Source organism: Arvicola amphibius, chromosome 9, assembly GCF_903992535.2.
Source record: "Arvicola amphibius chromosome 9, mArvAmp1.2, whole genome shotgun sequence".
NCBI classification, from domain to species: domain Eukaryota; kingdom Metazoa; phylum Chordata; class Mammalia; order Rodentia; family Cricetidae; genus Arvicola; species Arvicola amphibius.
The window spans coordinates 2,911,598-2,926,546 of NC_052055.2; positions in this window are offsets into that span (position 1 = coordinate 2,911,598).

The window sequence follows — 14,949 nt, forward strand, 5'->3', positions numbered from 1 at the left end:
CAGGCTAATGGCTGAGCTTCTGTTATGTCAGCGCTGGTTAGAGCGCTAGACCTGAGGTCAGGGAGGCAAAGGTAATTCGCCTGAGCTTATACTTAAATAGCATGGCTAGAATAATTTGTGTTTTCTTCCAAGCAGAGTTAAAGACGTTTGTTCATTTAGGGCGATGGGAATGAAATCATTAAACACTATAGACTTTATTTTCCTCAAGCCAGATGGAGTCATGATCTCACTGATGTGGGGGTGAGGGATGACGGTTGCCACATGAATCGCTGATTGTTCCTGGTAGACCACTCCTAGGGACTTTCTCCTCCTCGGCAGTTCACACTTCCGGTGCTGTCTCCAATCCATTAACTCTCCCTGGCTGCCCAGTTGCCCCCTGTGTTGTCCCGCGTCCCCTCCCTTCAGCTGCCCCCAGATAGGGTAGCTGTAGATGCAGGCAAACTCTGGAAGCCACAGACCTAAGCCTTCCCTTTATTCAGTCCAGGCTCCCCAGACCTGGAGACGGGGAAACGAGGGTCTTCCATTCCGCCCGCTTCCTCTGACACGTCTGCAGCCAAACTGGCTTTTCCTCTGTGAGTAAAATCCGTGTCTCTGTTGTCATTAGCAGGAACACGAAGACTTTGATCCCTGGAGTAACTATCAGGGAATATCTCGAAGGTCGGAAACAGGATCCCCTCTTGGAGTGCTTCGTCTCCTGACTCAAAGAATTTCTAAATGGACTCAAATAGAGGCTTAAGAACAATTGCGTTTAAAAGCAAAATCTCAGGGCAGGCGTGTCGTAAATCGCGTCAGCTACCTGGAGAAAAGAATGAAGACCAGAAGGGGGAAAGTCATGAGTTTGGGTGAACTGGCATGCAGACAAGAAGCTACGTGATGCAGAGGGGAGCTTTAAGTTTTGAAAATAAAACACACTAGACTCTGCCCAACATCTGAAGGAAAGGGAGGGAAAAGAAGAAAAATGTCGACAGAAAGGTGGGTCGATCCAACAGAACCTCGAGGCAGCTTGTAAAGACTGCTGGAGAAGAGGCAGAGGAGGACTCTGGGAAAGAAGCGTGCATTATCTTATTAGAGGAATAATTATTCCTCCCATCTCTGTAGCAGGGCTTTGGGTGACTCCATCTTCCTGAGGGGTGGTACATCGTGAATGAATCTGCACAACTGAATTAACTCTTACTAGGGAAGATAAAAGCATGTCTCTCCCTGAAGGTAGATTCTATTCTTTATTGTGACCACCCCCATACTGAAAAAGTAACCCTAAAATCATTTAAGAGATGGGCTGAGATCGGGAATAGATATAACCCATGTTTTATGAAAGTCCAGAGATACAGTGCTAACGCCTCACACAGAATGACTTATGTCTGAACTGGAGTTCTCGCCACGCCCCCCCCTCCCCCCCCCCCCCCCCCAAATCACACAGAGCCTCTAGACTATGGAGCTCATTTAGAAAGCAGTAGGAAACCAGAGGGCTTGTGACCAGAGAACCAAGGACACCTCTGACTGCTGTTCTCAGCGCCGCCCCCACCTTCAGAGGCCTGTCTGGTTTCTATCTCAGTCCTCTACCTAATGGGACGTTTCCAAGGCACCGTTCAAGCGGTCCATTCAGCTCTGAACCTCTCTCTCCCGTGGTGGTGGCGGCATTTACCAGGAGCCCCTAGCAAGGAGGCTGCTGGTTACTGGTGTCCCTGTCTCCACAACACAGTGGAGAGAGAGGTTCAGAGCTGAGAAACGCAGCCTTGATAGCCACCGCACGCACGCACACATGCACGCGCACATGCACGCGCACGTGCTGCCTCCTGATTTCAACCTCATGCCACCCTGACGCCGTGTGCAGCCTCCCTTTACTCCTCTGAGACTTGCTGAGGTCCGGGGAGTAGACAGGGAAGTGGGCTGGACTTCCGAAGGCTTCTGAGTGTCATCATGTCCCTTGTCCTCAGACAGCTGGGGAGACAGCTGCCCACCCAAGGAAGCATGGGCTGGCCTGACAGACCAGGAGCATTGTGAAAATCGGCCACGTGTTGAGCAAACTCAACCTACACAGGCAGCTGGGCCAGCCTCTGGCTACATTCCCCCACCCCCACCCACACACAAACAATTTCGTTTGTGGGGAACTTCTACTCTGACTGGAGACCTGAGGGGTGCCTGGAATGTTCTGGGGACTGCACTTTGCAGTGAATGGATTAGCAGGAAGTCTTTATTTCTGTCAGCAAGAGTCCCCTGCATCTGGCACAATGATGGCTTTGATGGAGTTTCTTGCTCTAGCTTGCACACAGGGAACATATGGGGAATTCAGGTGAAGGGTGCACGTCTCAAGTTCCTTGTTTTCCCTGTGTGAGGCGGTGCTGGAGAGAGAGCCCTGCTGGGGACTGTCTCTCTGGTCTGTGCCTCCCAGCACAATGACCTTGGGCTTGCCAGGCAATTACATATTGATCTTATACTTGTGGCCAAAACCTCTTCCACCTTGGCCTGCATGCTTCTAGCTTACATAACCAGGCCCATTTCTGAGTCCTGGGGGCTGGCCAGAGTGACAGTATTAGGGGAAAAAAACTCACAGTGAAGTGTTTTGTGTTTAGCCTCCCAATCTGCGTGCCAGCATTCTTGAGCAACTGTGGGAGGAGCCAAGTTCAGAAGACAAGCTGTCCTGCCCACTCGGAATTCCCCTGGATGGTCTCCTGGGGGCCTGCCTGTGAGAGCAGGAGAAAGGGCCCCAGAGACGGCCTGGTGACTTCGGCCACCCGCCTCGGTGCGTTTGGGAAGAAAAGCTGTTGCTGAAAAGACTTGTCCGGGAGCTTTCTGTGGGGCTCTGCTACAGACATCAGGGAACCTTCCTTAGGAGGTTGGGAGATCTGAGCAGGAGTCTGCTCTGCTCTGCAGGTGTGGTTCCTCTGCCCCTTTCCCAGCTGTTTTATGGGCTACAGCTGGGCAATGCCTAGGTCCAGGCTATGCGTGGCTAAGGTGACTGAGCTGGAGGCAGGTCTTCCCACAGCAGTCCTCAGGCCCTGATGTGATCTGTTGGTCATCCTCAGACTCCTGCAGGCCCACACATGATCAGCCTGTTTCTGGAATGAGAATGAAGACAGGCAGCCCCTGTGGGCCCCACTATTATGAGAACAGAAACACTTAGATTCCAGGCAGGAATGTTACTGTCCAGCTACACTTTGAGCTTGATGCTTATTAATTAATTTACATAAATACAGCTACGATGACCAAACACTATAATTTGGGTTGGATGCCAGTCCTGGGGACAGAAGTATGGACAGCCTGCCATCACCCCTGACATGGGTGGTAGTGGGGGAGATATAGGAACTGAATGCCAATACTGTGTCGTGAGTTTGATGAACCGTTTTCTGTCTTCCACACCAAGTCACAGGTCCTTCAATATTTAGAGCATTGACCCTGAGCCAGGCCCTGAACCAGGATGTCTACAAAGATTGTCTCGTTTCAACCCTACGAGACAGTGGAGCCAAACCGCCAGGGTTTAATTCCAGCCGAACTCCTGGCAGTTCTGAGGTCTTGGACAAGTTAACACGCTGTCAGGGTGAGGACTGACGAGTCATACCGCAATGTGCTCAGAACCAATCTGCCCAGTAAGTGTTGGCAGATCCTGTGGTGACCTCCAGCTAAGGTTTGGATGTGGTTTGTCCCCAACAAAACCCAAGTCAAGCCTTCACTTCCCAGTGCAGCGGTGTCAGGAGGGAGCTAACTGTGCCCCAGAGATTTCCTCTTGTGGAGGCCTTCAAGTCTTTCTTCAGAGACTAGGTTATGCGTTGTGGGGGGCAGGAAGCGGGGGTGGGGGAATGGGCTGCTTATTGGTTCCCGGCCGCCTGGCTAGCTTAGACCCAAAATAATCACATCAAAACTGTATTTATTAAATCCCTGCTTGGCCCATTAGCTCTAGCTTCTTATTGGCTAATGCTTACATCTCAATGTAACACATCTCCATTAATCTGTGTATCACCACGAGATCGTGGCCTACCAACAAAGTTTCAGCTTATCTATCTCGGGCAGTGGCTCCATGTCTCTCTGACTCTGCCCTTCTTCCGCCCAGCATTCAGCCTAGCTTTCCCCGCCTACCTAAGTTCTGCCTTGCTATAGGTCCAAAGCACTTTCTTTATTCATCAGTGGCAATCACAGCACACAGAGGGGACTCCCACATCAGTTATGTCTCGGCAGTGAGCTGGGTCTCCTGGGACGGAAAGAGCGACTGTGAGGCTTGTCATACGGCAAGGCCTCTTTCATGAGTAGGGCTCCTTGCAGCTCTTATGTGGGCTCCTACTGTGTGCGGCTTTGTATAGCACAAGGTCCTCTTTGGACGCGGCACCCCGTCCTGGAGCAGGACTTCTGACTTCCATCCCGAAGTCCTTTACGTGTCATCAGCGGAGTCTGCGTGGCAGCTACCTCTGACCCCAGCTCTAGTGTGTCTCCCTTGCCCTTGCATCCTGACTGCAGACCTCCCACCATCCTGGGTCCCACAGAACTGCTGAAGGAGCTGACCCCCGGTCTTGCCCACAGAGCCCACATCTGGGCTAGAACACACCTTTGGAATCTGGGTCTGCTTCAGTTTTGAGTAATCAGACTGGCCTTGATTATGCAGACAGGAAGACAGGTCCGTTGGAGAGGTTTCGTGGGGGCGGGAGCAGCAGGAAGTCAAGGGAGCTAAGAATGCAGGAAGGGAACGAAATGCAGGAAGATGGTGCAGAAGAGGAGGCAAATGGGTAGAGGCTGGTGGATTTACAGCAAGAGTTGTGAAAGAGGATCAGGTGTGGCTTCGGGAACACTTCTAAATAGGATTGTAAAAACTTCGGTGAAGCCCCCAACTCTGATGTCAGAGGGAAACACCCCTCAGTTGTCTCCTGTGTGAGTCTGACATGTTGGGGCGATGACCCATGACACCCATGACATCGTGCCTGTCCTTTGAGTGCAAAAAGAGGCTCCCGTGAAGGTGGCCGTGTAACGGATGAGAAGTTGGAAGTCGGGATCTCAAAGCTCCATGTGACCTTGGGAAAGACCCCGACTTCCCCTTCTCTCTCCTCGTCTGGGAACTACAGAAACACTTGCAGTCTCCCCCGAGGGACATTTCCAAGGGGAGTCACAGGCCATTTTCCATAAACAGCATCACACCGCCAGGAGAGCCGGCTCTTCAGAAATATGCAGCTCAAATGGAGCTCACAGAGGAGTGTTGTTCTAGAGCGAGGCCAGGCTGGTCCCTAGGGATGAAGTGTCTTCATCCACTCCTGAAAAGCAGAGATCCAGTCTTTATTTATTCAAGTCTCATTTGGGACATTGAAGACCACTGTCCTTCAGCTGGACCCCCGAACCTGCACTCAGAAACGAGAGCCAGCTGGCTAAACAAACAGTCGTGTCTGGAAGTGAAGCGGGAAACGCTGTTCCAAAGCTAATAGTGTTAACAAGTATCCAAGGGATACACAATCCATAATTAATGTCAATTTGGGAGAAAAGAGAACAGAAAAACTTGAAATCTGAAATATAACTCTGAGATTAGCCTAGTGGTTTTCCTCTGCTAAGAATCCGTCCACTCTCTTTTCCTGGTCCCCTTTTTATCCTAAACACCACATTTATTTGAATTCTTTCTGTAAACATCTGATGTCTGCCAATTTAGAGATGAGATTTGAAGCTCCTTGTCTGAATTCCCACATGGCCCGCCAGTTAACGGGCACTTATTAAAAACCTCGGCAAGTCACATGACCAGACTACAGCTGATTTTAGCTAAAGCCCCGGGAAGGATGCTTGTTCTCACAGACTAGGACCTTATCCAAGCTCAACTTGAGAGATTTCAGTGATGTTGATTCAAATGCCAGGGTAGCCCCCCCAACCGATAAACTTAGGCCACAGACACCTGGAGGCTGGTCTTGACCTGTAGGGTCTTCTCTGTAAGAGAAGCACCGGTCCACATCCATGGAGGACCCCCTTCCAGTGAAGCCCACGCAATCCAAGATCCACCCGCTACTCACTAGCCTTTGCTAGGGCTATCATGTGACTACCCACTCCATCTCAAGTGTGACTGTGATATAAAGATCCAGCTGACCCTTGAAAGGTCATGAGCACGTTCCCTCACTGACCTGCAGGGCATAGACTTGCTGACTCCGGAAGCAGCTGACTCTGCCAGCGACTGTGTTTCCTAACCCGTGCCCCATTGTTAATTTGGACCAGTGAAGTAGGAGCCTCAGTGCCATGCCACTTTTTAGCTGAGGTGCCCCTTATCTGCCGCATCTCATCTCTCCTCCTCCCCACTTGTGTAACCGAGAGACAAGGAACCTGAGTTACCACGCAGAAAAGGAACCCAGGAGGGCCAACCAGCCAGGTTTGGTTCAAGTCTGTGTGTCCATGGAATAAGGCCTCATGTCTGGCTGTTTGCTGTAGCATTTGCCTGGGCTGGCTGAGATGGGCCTGCTCAGCAATGCCAAGTCTGTGCTTCTTATCAAGTAGGACTTCCTCCATCTCTGCAGAGCATATACCGGCCCACCCACGGTCCCCGGGGGCTGTGTCTCTGAGTCAGCGTTCAAATCTCAGCATCACTACTGACTAACACGAGTTCTTGAGCGAATAATTCCTTTTCTGGGTTTAGTTTCCACTCTGTAACCAAGGGAGAACACCTTACACTAGGGTTATGGGAATAAAAGACATATTCTGTGTAAAGTAGCAGGCAATCAACAGGGTTCATGTTGGTGATTACACTGCCTATAGGAACCACTCGTCCAGCATAACGGGTGTGCACACTGGCTGCCGCCAGTCGGCACATGGCCCTGACACTCTTCGTTCTCTTCTCATTGGTAACTCCAGCCAAGCATCCACGGCAGCTTCCTCTCAGAGGAAGCGATGCTCCTCTTTCCTCCACATCCTCTGCGATGTCACTTTCTGGTCCTCACCTGAGATACTACAACGGACTCTGAAGCATGTGAGTCTGTTTCAGGAGGATTCTGTGGGTGAATCCAAGTGTGTGTGAGCTAACCTCCGTGATTGCTGCTGATCAATCACCACATTGACGGGCCAGCGCGAGCCTCCCTGCCCCTCCGCAGGGCTCGTGTTGCCATCCCAATACCCAAGCACTCTGGTGTTGCCGACAGTCCTGAGACAGAAGGATACAAAGCACCCAGACCTGTCCAGAAAGGGTTCCCCAGGAATTCAGGGCATGCGTGGGATGACTAGGAGCAGAAGGAAGAGAGGAGGGATCACGAACAGTGGTGCCCCATTGGCAATGCTTAGCGGCTCTCTGGACCCACAAGCTCTGCAGCTGCAGCCATAGCCAACCTCAGGCAGAAAAGTGCGTGAGAAATAATGGTGTCTCAGCTTCTCCCATGCAGACTTTTGCCTGCTCTCATTCCCCCAAACAACACTCTCTAGCAATCATTGGCATGGCATTCCACAACGTTCTGAGTAATCTGGAGGTGATGAAACGTCCTGGAACTGAGTTGGTCACGGGGAACACGTCTTTCAGAGCCTTCATATCTGTGGAGGATGGGATGTCGTGATTTCCCTGTGGATACTAATCGGCAACTAGTTTAAAGCTTCAAACTGGGGTTGTAGAAATGGTTCAGCGCGTACAGCATTTGCTGTGTTCAGATTTCCAGGACCCACATAAAGTTGGACTCAGTAATGCCTAGGTCTGTAACCTGAGTCCTCCAGGAGCTGGGAGGTGGAGACGGGAGAATCAGACCAACTAGCTTGGAACAACACACCATGGAAAAAGCAAGAGACCCTGTCTCAAACACGCAGAAGGTGAAGATATCTAAGGCTGTCCTCTGACCTGCAGACATGCACCATGGTGTGGGAGCATCCACCTTCACATGCATGAATATGCACAAGCATGCTGTACAAATGCATACATGTATATGAACATATAGAGTTTAAGAAGGAAAGGGAAGGAAAGGAAGGAAGGGCAGACCAGGATGGTGTGGTTCATGCTTTTAATCTCAGCACTTGGAAGAAAGAAGCAGGTGGATTTCTATGAGTTTGAAGACAACTGGTTTATATAGCAAGTTCTACGCCAGCCAGTGCTACTTGATGAGGATTGTCTGGAAGGAAGGAAGGAAGGAAGAAAGAAAGGAAGAAAGGAAGGAAGGAAGGAGAGACAGTGAGTCTAAGTCATTTCAACTTGCTTTTCTGTAATGGGCTAGCTTTCTTGTGTCATGGCCTTACTACGAGACAGGATAGTGCAGGCTACATTACTGAGTCACATACATGTTTGCATATGTAAGACAGGATAGTACAGGCTACATCACTGAGTCACATTCATGTTTGCTTATGTAGATATTCACTCTATAATCAGATTTGGGAGCTTATATTTAAAAGCAACATTCACCAAACAGCATTCATGTAGCCTTGTGACAGTTCCTGGAGGTGGAGGGGACAAACCCACAAGAACACAGCCACACCTCTGCACGCGACTGTTAGCCCTTCTGGCTGCGGAATGGGTGGAGGTGAACACAGATGTGAGACAGATGTCCCTGTGCCCACAGTCTGGATCGGTCGCCTTCTGATGCCACAGATGAGCCAGCGCTGCCATCTGAAAGTCTCGGTGGATGATTTCAGGCTCGGATGAGAACTCCGATCAGTTACAGCCCAGAAGCAGTGAGGTCTGAACTGGTCTCTGCAAATGGCTCCTCAGCGACACAGAGAAGACTTTACACCCCACAGCACATCAGTACTATATTCTGTATTGTATCACTTCCCCTCTCTCTTACCTCCAGCTTCTTCCATTTGCCCCAACTCCCGTTTAAATCTATGACCTCTGTCTCACACACACACACACACACACATACACTCACACCCCCCACACCACATACACATGTACTCTCACTCACACACACATACACCACACATTCACACACACACACGCACACACCACTGAGTCCACTTAGTGTTACTGGCATGTCTATGTATGTCTATGTGTATATGGAGGGGAATAACCCCGAAGAGCAGTAGATCAAGGTAAAGCCACACCTCTGCACTCAGCTACTTGGGAGTGAATAGCTTATCAGGGGTTCATTCCCTCACTTCCTCTCCCCACCTCCATTAACAGCCAGCTCTTCCTCTAGGGCAGGTTTTGTGAGATTTCTGCCATTCACATTGGTCTGTCAACTGGTTCTGTCATTGTACACAGGTCTGCTGAGGCAGCACGTGCTGGGATTTCAGGCAGCTTGTCTGTGGGTTATAGAGGGGTAAGGGAAAAGGGGGAGTGGGAGAAGGGGGAAGAGCAGAGAGAGAGACCGAGAGAGAGAGAAAGAGAAACAGAGAGGGGCTGGGGAGGAGAGGAGTCGTGGCAGCAGCTACCTCTTTGGGAGAGAGAAAGGAAAGGAAAGGAAGCTCAGACTGGAAGCAGAAGGAAGATCTGCCTGCCTTGTCTGTAGACAGGGGAAGGAGTGGGCAGGGCTTGTCTCTTAAAGGGACAGGACAAACCATTACAAGCACTCGTCCATGGCCTCTGCATCAGCTCCTGCCTCTTATCCATTTGACTTCCTGCCCTCGCTGCTTTTGATAATGAACTGTTAACTACAAGTGTGAATGAAATAAACCCTCTCTTCAAGTTGCTTTGAGTAGCGGTATTTCATCACAGCAGAGGAAACCCTAAGAAAATAGCATAGTTTTATGTCCAGCTGAACGTGATTATTAAAACCCGTATGGGCTAAACACAAGCCTTCTAATGAGGACAACATGTGACCTTTGGGAGATAGTGGTCTTTTGGCCTTTGGCCTTCAAGAGTCTCTTCTGTCTCGTACATTTTAGTCTGTGGCCAATGCCATGCTAAAGCTTTATCCCTGCCTCTACCTCGTGTATCCTTTAAGAACCTAGGAAGGAGCAAGCCACGCAATTAATCTCCACTGGACAGATATGGAACGCGGTGGGGGAGGGGCAGAAACGCTATAGTCCTTGCTGGTGGATGGTGGAACCGAGAGTCTGACTCAGTTCAGCTGAACCAGGGGCCAGTACACCTGAGTATCCTCAACTGGCCGAGCAGAGGGCTGGTTCCTGCGCTTTGTATAAAGGAGAAAGCTATAAAGGCACTTGCCATACCCAGACAGCAAGTTCCCGACCCTTAGTCCATGAGATGCACTATGAGAATCAAGCAGCCCAGGGGACAGTCTTGTTGCTTAACATGCTGATTTCACATATATGAAACTTTAAAAAAGTAACAAAACAGAAATACCAGGGTCTCAGTATACAGCTTAGATTGGCCTGGAAGTTATCATTTCTGTCCCCCCTCCAGGATACTCTGATCTACATCATAAAGAAAGCAAACTGTGGGCTAAAAAGACAGCTGCAGAGGTAAACTGTGGATTTTGGGAAGTTGGCTGAGTTAGGAGGCATGGAGTGAAGTTAGGAACACCTGCTGCACTTGCAGACAACCTTGGTTCAGCTCTGGTGTCTAACAACTTACAGCTGCACCTGCTGCTCTTGCAGACAACCTTGGTTCAGCTCTGGTCTCAAACAACTCACAGCTGCCTGTAAGTCCAACTGCAGGGGATGCTGCACCCTCCTCTGGCCCCCACAGATACATGGACACACATACACAAACAGATATAGACACATATACACAATTTAAAAGCTTTTTTAAGGAAAAAAATAAAACAAATTGTAGTCTCAGATAATGGGTTTTCTGCAGCCACCCCCTCCCAACCCAAATAAGTTTCCCAGTCAATGCAGAAGCCAGATCAAGCCGAACTGAAAACGTATAACAGGTATATTGAGGACAAGAAGGCAGGTTCTCCGGTCCCAAACTATAGCAGGGAGATTTTATAGGTTGTTGGTGAGCGGTGATGATGGTGTCTGCCACAAGCTGGGTTTGTGCCCAAGGGTGGCCAAAAGCTGAGCGTTTAGGGCGGGGACTTGGGACGAGGCAACTTCAGACGAGGAAGCTGCAGTAACAGCCAAGAATAGGGAACTGGGCTTTTTGGAGCCTTTCCTTTGTTCAGAGACTCTGAATGGGTGGGGTTTAGGGAGGGGGCAGCGGCAAGCCAGAGGCCCCCACCAGACACTGGGAAGTGAGTTTGGAGACGTGTGTGCTGTCAAGTTTTGCTACAAGTTATAATCAAGTACTTCTAGAAGATTCTCTGTGTGTTCATTCAAGAGAAAGTAAACAATTTCCTATCTTATCTTTAGGGTCACATATTCTTTGCTTTTATTTTCTTTGTTTTTCTAGTTTTATTTGCTTGGTTTTGTTTTGGTTTTTCTTTCTTCTTTATTTTCTCCCCCCAAGACGCCCAGGGTGTCCCTGAATTCTGAACATAATCAAGGGTGACCTTGGACTTTTGTTCTTCCTGCCTCACCTCCCAAAGACTAGCATTGCACCTAGGGGTTCCCTCATGGAAGGAGGTGTTCTGCTGTCTGGTTCTTGCCCCTACCTTGTCTTTGTCTTGCAGGCTGAGCTCAGTGATAAAGACTTGTCACAGTGTCTACAGAAAAGACTTCATCACAGGTTATTCCTCTATTTCGAATTATTAATTATTAATTAATTAATATTAACTAATTCAACTATTACCCAGTTTGATGAAGAATGCTGGCCCAAGGGGGCTGGAGAGATGGCTCAGTGGTTAAGAGCATTGCCTGCTCTTCCAAAGGTCCTGAGTTCAATTCCCAGCAACCACATGGTGGCTCACAACCATCTGTAATGAGTTCTGGTACCCTTTTCTGGCCTGCAGACATACACACAGACAGAATATTGTATACATAATAAATAAATAAATAAATAAATATTTTTTTAAAGAAAAGAATGCTGGCCCGAGGTTGAGGAGTGGTGGCACACGCCTTTAATCCCAGCACTCTGGAGTCAGAGGCAGTTGGAGTTCTGTGAGTTCGAGGCCAGCCTGATCTACAGAGTGAGTTCTAGAACAGCCAGAGCTACACAGAAACTCTTAATTTAATTAAGAGTTAAAAGAAAGAAAGAGTTAAAAGAAACTTGCAAAACAAAACAAACAAAAAAGAATGCTGCTCCTAGCAGTTTAAATATTGGTGGGAAGTATGGGGTATGATTATGCAGAGGGCCGTCCACCCCTGTTTTCCAATCCCTTTCCCCATTATTCGTCTAACTAAGAATGGAGTGTAAAAGTTTCTTTCATGAGGATGGTCTCTGAGCCATGGAGTTGATACTGAGCTTTGGGGGAGTTTCAGGCCCTCAGGCATGTCACCACCCTGTCACGGGTCTCAGGCCCACGACCAGGCTAGACCTTCTTGGCGGTGAGTCAGCCGAGGGAGGCTCCTGCCTGAAACCCTATGCATTCTTCTTTTGTTCACAAGAATGACTTTTGCGAAGATCTTGCGCTCTAGAACAATCCACAGAACACATCTCTAAGAAGCAAAGCTAATGTTGGCCCAAGCTGATCGGATATCAAAGCTCTTGTCCTCTGTTCCAATACCCAAAGTCAAACCTAAAAATACAAATCTGAGGTTGTAGACAGCACCAGAGTGCATTTATATATATACTACATGTCTTTGCCAGAACAGAAAGTCATCCCAAATAGGGGCTCTCAATGCGTACCTTCTACAGAAAGCCCAGGAAAAGGTCGTTCCTCAGGAAGTGGCCTGTTCACCTTCTAACCAACAAGGAGATCTCACCAGGGTGTCTCCCTAAACTCCCAACCCTCTGCCTTTGGGAAGGGGCTTCTCTCTGTCCTAAGCTTTTCTAGGAAACATCTAGAGCTTCCCACTTTCCCTGAGGTTGGAAAGCCGCTGAGAACACTGACAAGCTTTGCTTGCTTGTCTGGTTTTATTGTTCTCGGTTTCTTGTCCCAGTTTTGAAACCTGGGCCTGACTCTATCCCTGCCTTACAAGGGTGGGGCTTTCACCTTGACTTCAGTTTGGTTTGTCTGTCCCTAACCCAGTGATGAAGCTCAACTAAGAATTTCATCAACGCTTTTTGATACTAGCAGTCAATGTCTTACAACCTAGACATCTTATACTCTAGACATCTAGACATAGTGTAGAACAAGCATGTCCCACCACCCTCCCTTGCTTCCATCTGTAGTTACTTCAACTTTAAATAGTTCCTACCCAAGCAGTTCCTTCCCTAAAGGCCCTGGCCTGAGACCTCCAGGAAGAAGCGTGGGACCTCATCTGGCTATGAACTCACGAAGTCAAAGCCGCCCCTAATTCATTTCCTACTTTTTCCGGGGCTGCAAAGCTTAGTGGTTGGCCCCTCTAGAGTGGGAAACCTACGTAGAACCATTTCTACTGCAATGCTTTTCTTGGGTGGATGTGCAACAAAAACAATTCAGGCACAAAATACGATTCTTCCCATCTGCTTAGAGACCCAGGAAGCATGGGAGGGAGGGAGAAGTTCTAGAATCCTATCCATACAGGAGCTGTTTAGGTAGGAGCTATCATCTGCTCTTCCTGGAAAAAAAAAAAAAAAAAAAAAAAAAAAAAAAAAAAAAAATAACACACTGTTTGATTCCCCAGCTTTCCATGACCAAATTTCCCACACACTGTTCTCATCTTCCCTTCAGGCTTTTGGTTTTGGTTTTCCAGACAAACCCCACTACAAGTACTCCAGAATGGTCTTACATACACCACCCTCCTGCCCCCACACCCTGAGCGCTGTGATTACAGACAAACACCATCACATCAGGTTTATGTGGTGCTGGGGATCAAACCCAGGGCCTTGACCATGCTCATACTACCCACTGATGTATCCCAGCCCTCCCTTACAACCTTGTTATCGTCTCTAATAACAACAGCTAAGGTTTATTGATCACCCGGTATGTATGGCAAGGAATTGTGGAGCCTCTTACACACATGACCTCATTTCCTCTCTCATAATTGTTAGGTAGACATCACTATAATTTCATTTTACAATAAAGGGAAGATGTTAGAGAAATCGCCTTGCTCAGTTGCATGTGGTATATAAATGGCAGGGTCAGCAGCGGTTCATTTCATCCGATTCCACATCCATGGTCTTACTCCTGGCCCCGACTGCCTGTCAAGTTAGGGCTGATGACAGAGGAAAAAACAAAACAAACAAACAAAAACACCACTTTATTTATTTAAAAATGTGTTTTTATTTATGTGTATGTGTGTTTGTGTCTGTGTTGAGGGTGTGTGCAAGTAAGCACAGGTGCCTGAAGGGGCCAGAAGAAGCTGTCAGATTCCCCTGTAACTGAAGTTTTAGGCCGTTGTCAGCTGCCCGAGGTAGGTGCTGGGAACTGGACTTGGGTCCTCTGCCAAGAGTAGCAAGTTCTCTGAACCCTGAGCCATGCTCCAGCCCCTTGAAATCCAAGCTTTATAACCAACGGTGGTCACACGTCATGCCAGAATCAAGTACAGGGTTCTCATCTGTTCCCAGCTACTCTTCCTCCCCTGCTCCAGCGGCTGGTGTCACTGAGGATTCCAGAACAGGAAGTAACAGGGAGGAAGTTAATAGGTGCAGAGTTGGGGAAGTGAGGGATGAGGGAGGTGGGTGGGAGAGGACTTTGTAGGGAGAGCATAGTAGCTGAACCAGAGAGGAGGGGCTAATGAGGTAGACCCACTGCTTTGACTGTGGCTTCCAGACTGTGACATCTGTCAGCGCTGCCTTCTAAGGGAGAGCTGAGGTATTCCTGTGGACTTCCTGCAGGCATGGGTCAGACTACATTTGCATTCTCCACGGGGTGGATGTGTCTTTGAGGGCTGACTAAAAACTCCCCAGCTTGTTCTCACCCTTAACCATCCAACAGAAACACAGACACCTCCAGCACCCACTCTTCCGTGACCACACAGCAAGGGGACACCCCAGGAAACACCCAGCTTGTGGGCAGCAAATGTCAGGAGCAGACTGCCTAACACAGCCGGTTCTCAGCCCTCTTGTCCTCTGTGCCCAGTCTGCAGGAATGTTCCAGCAGCTCGAAGTCTTAGTGCAAATAGTTTGAACCAGGTTATCCTCATCAGATAAACCCATGCGCTCTATGATGTGATACAGCCTTGGGAGGCATGAGTGTTTGCGTCTGCTGCTTGATTCATAAA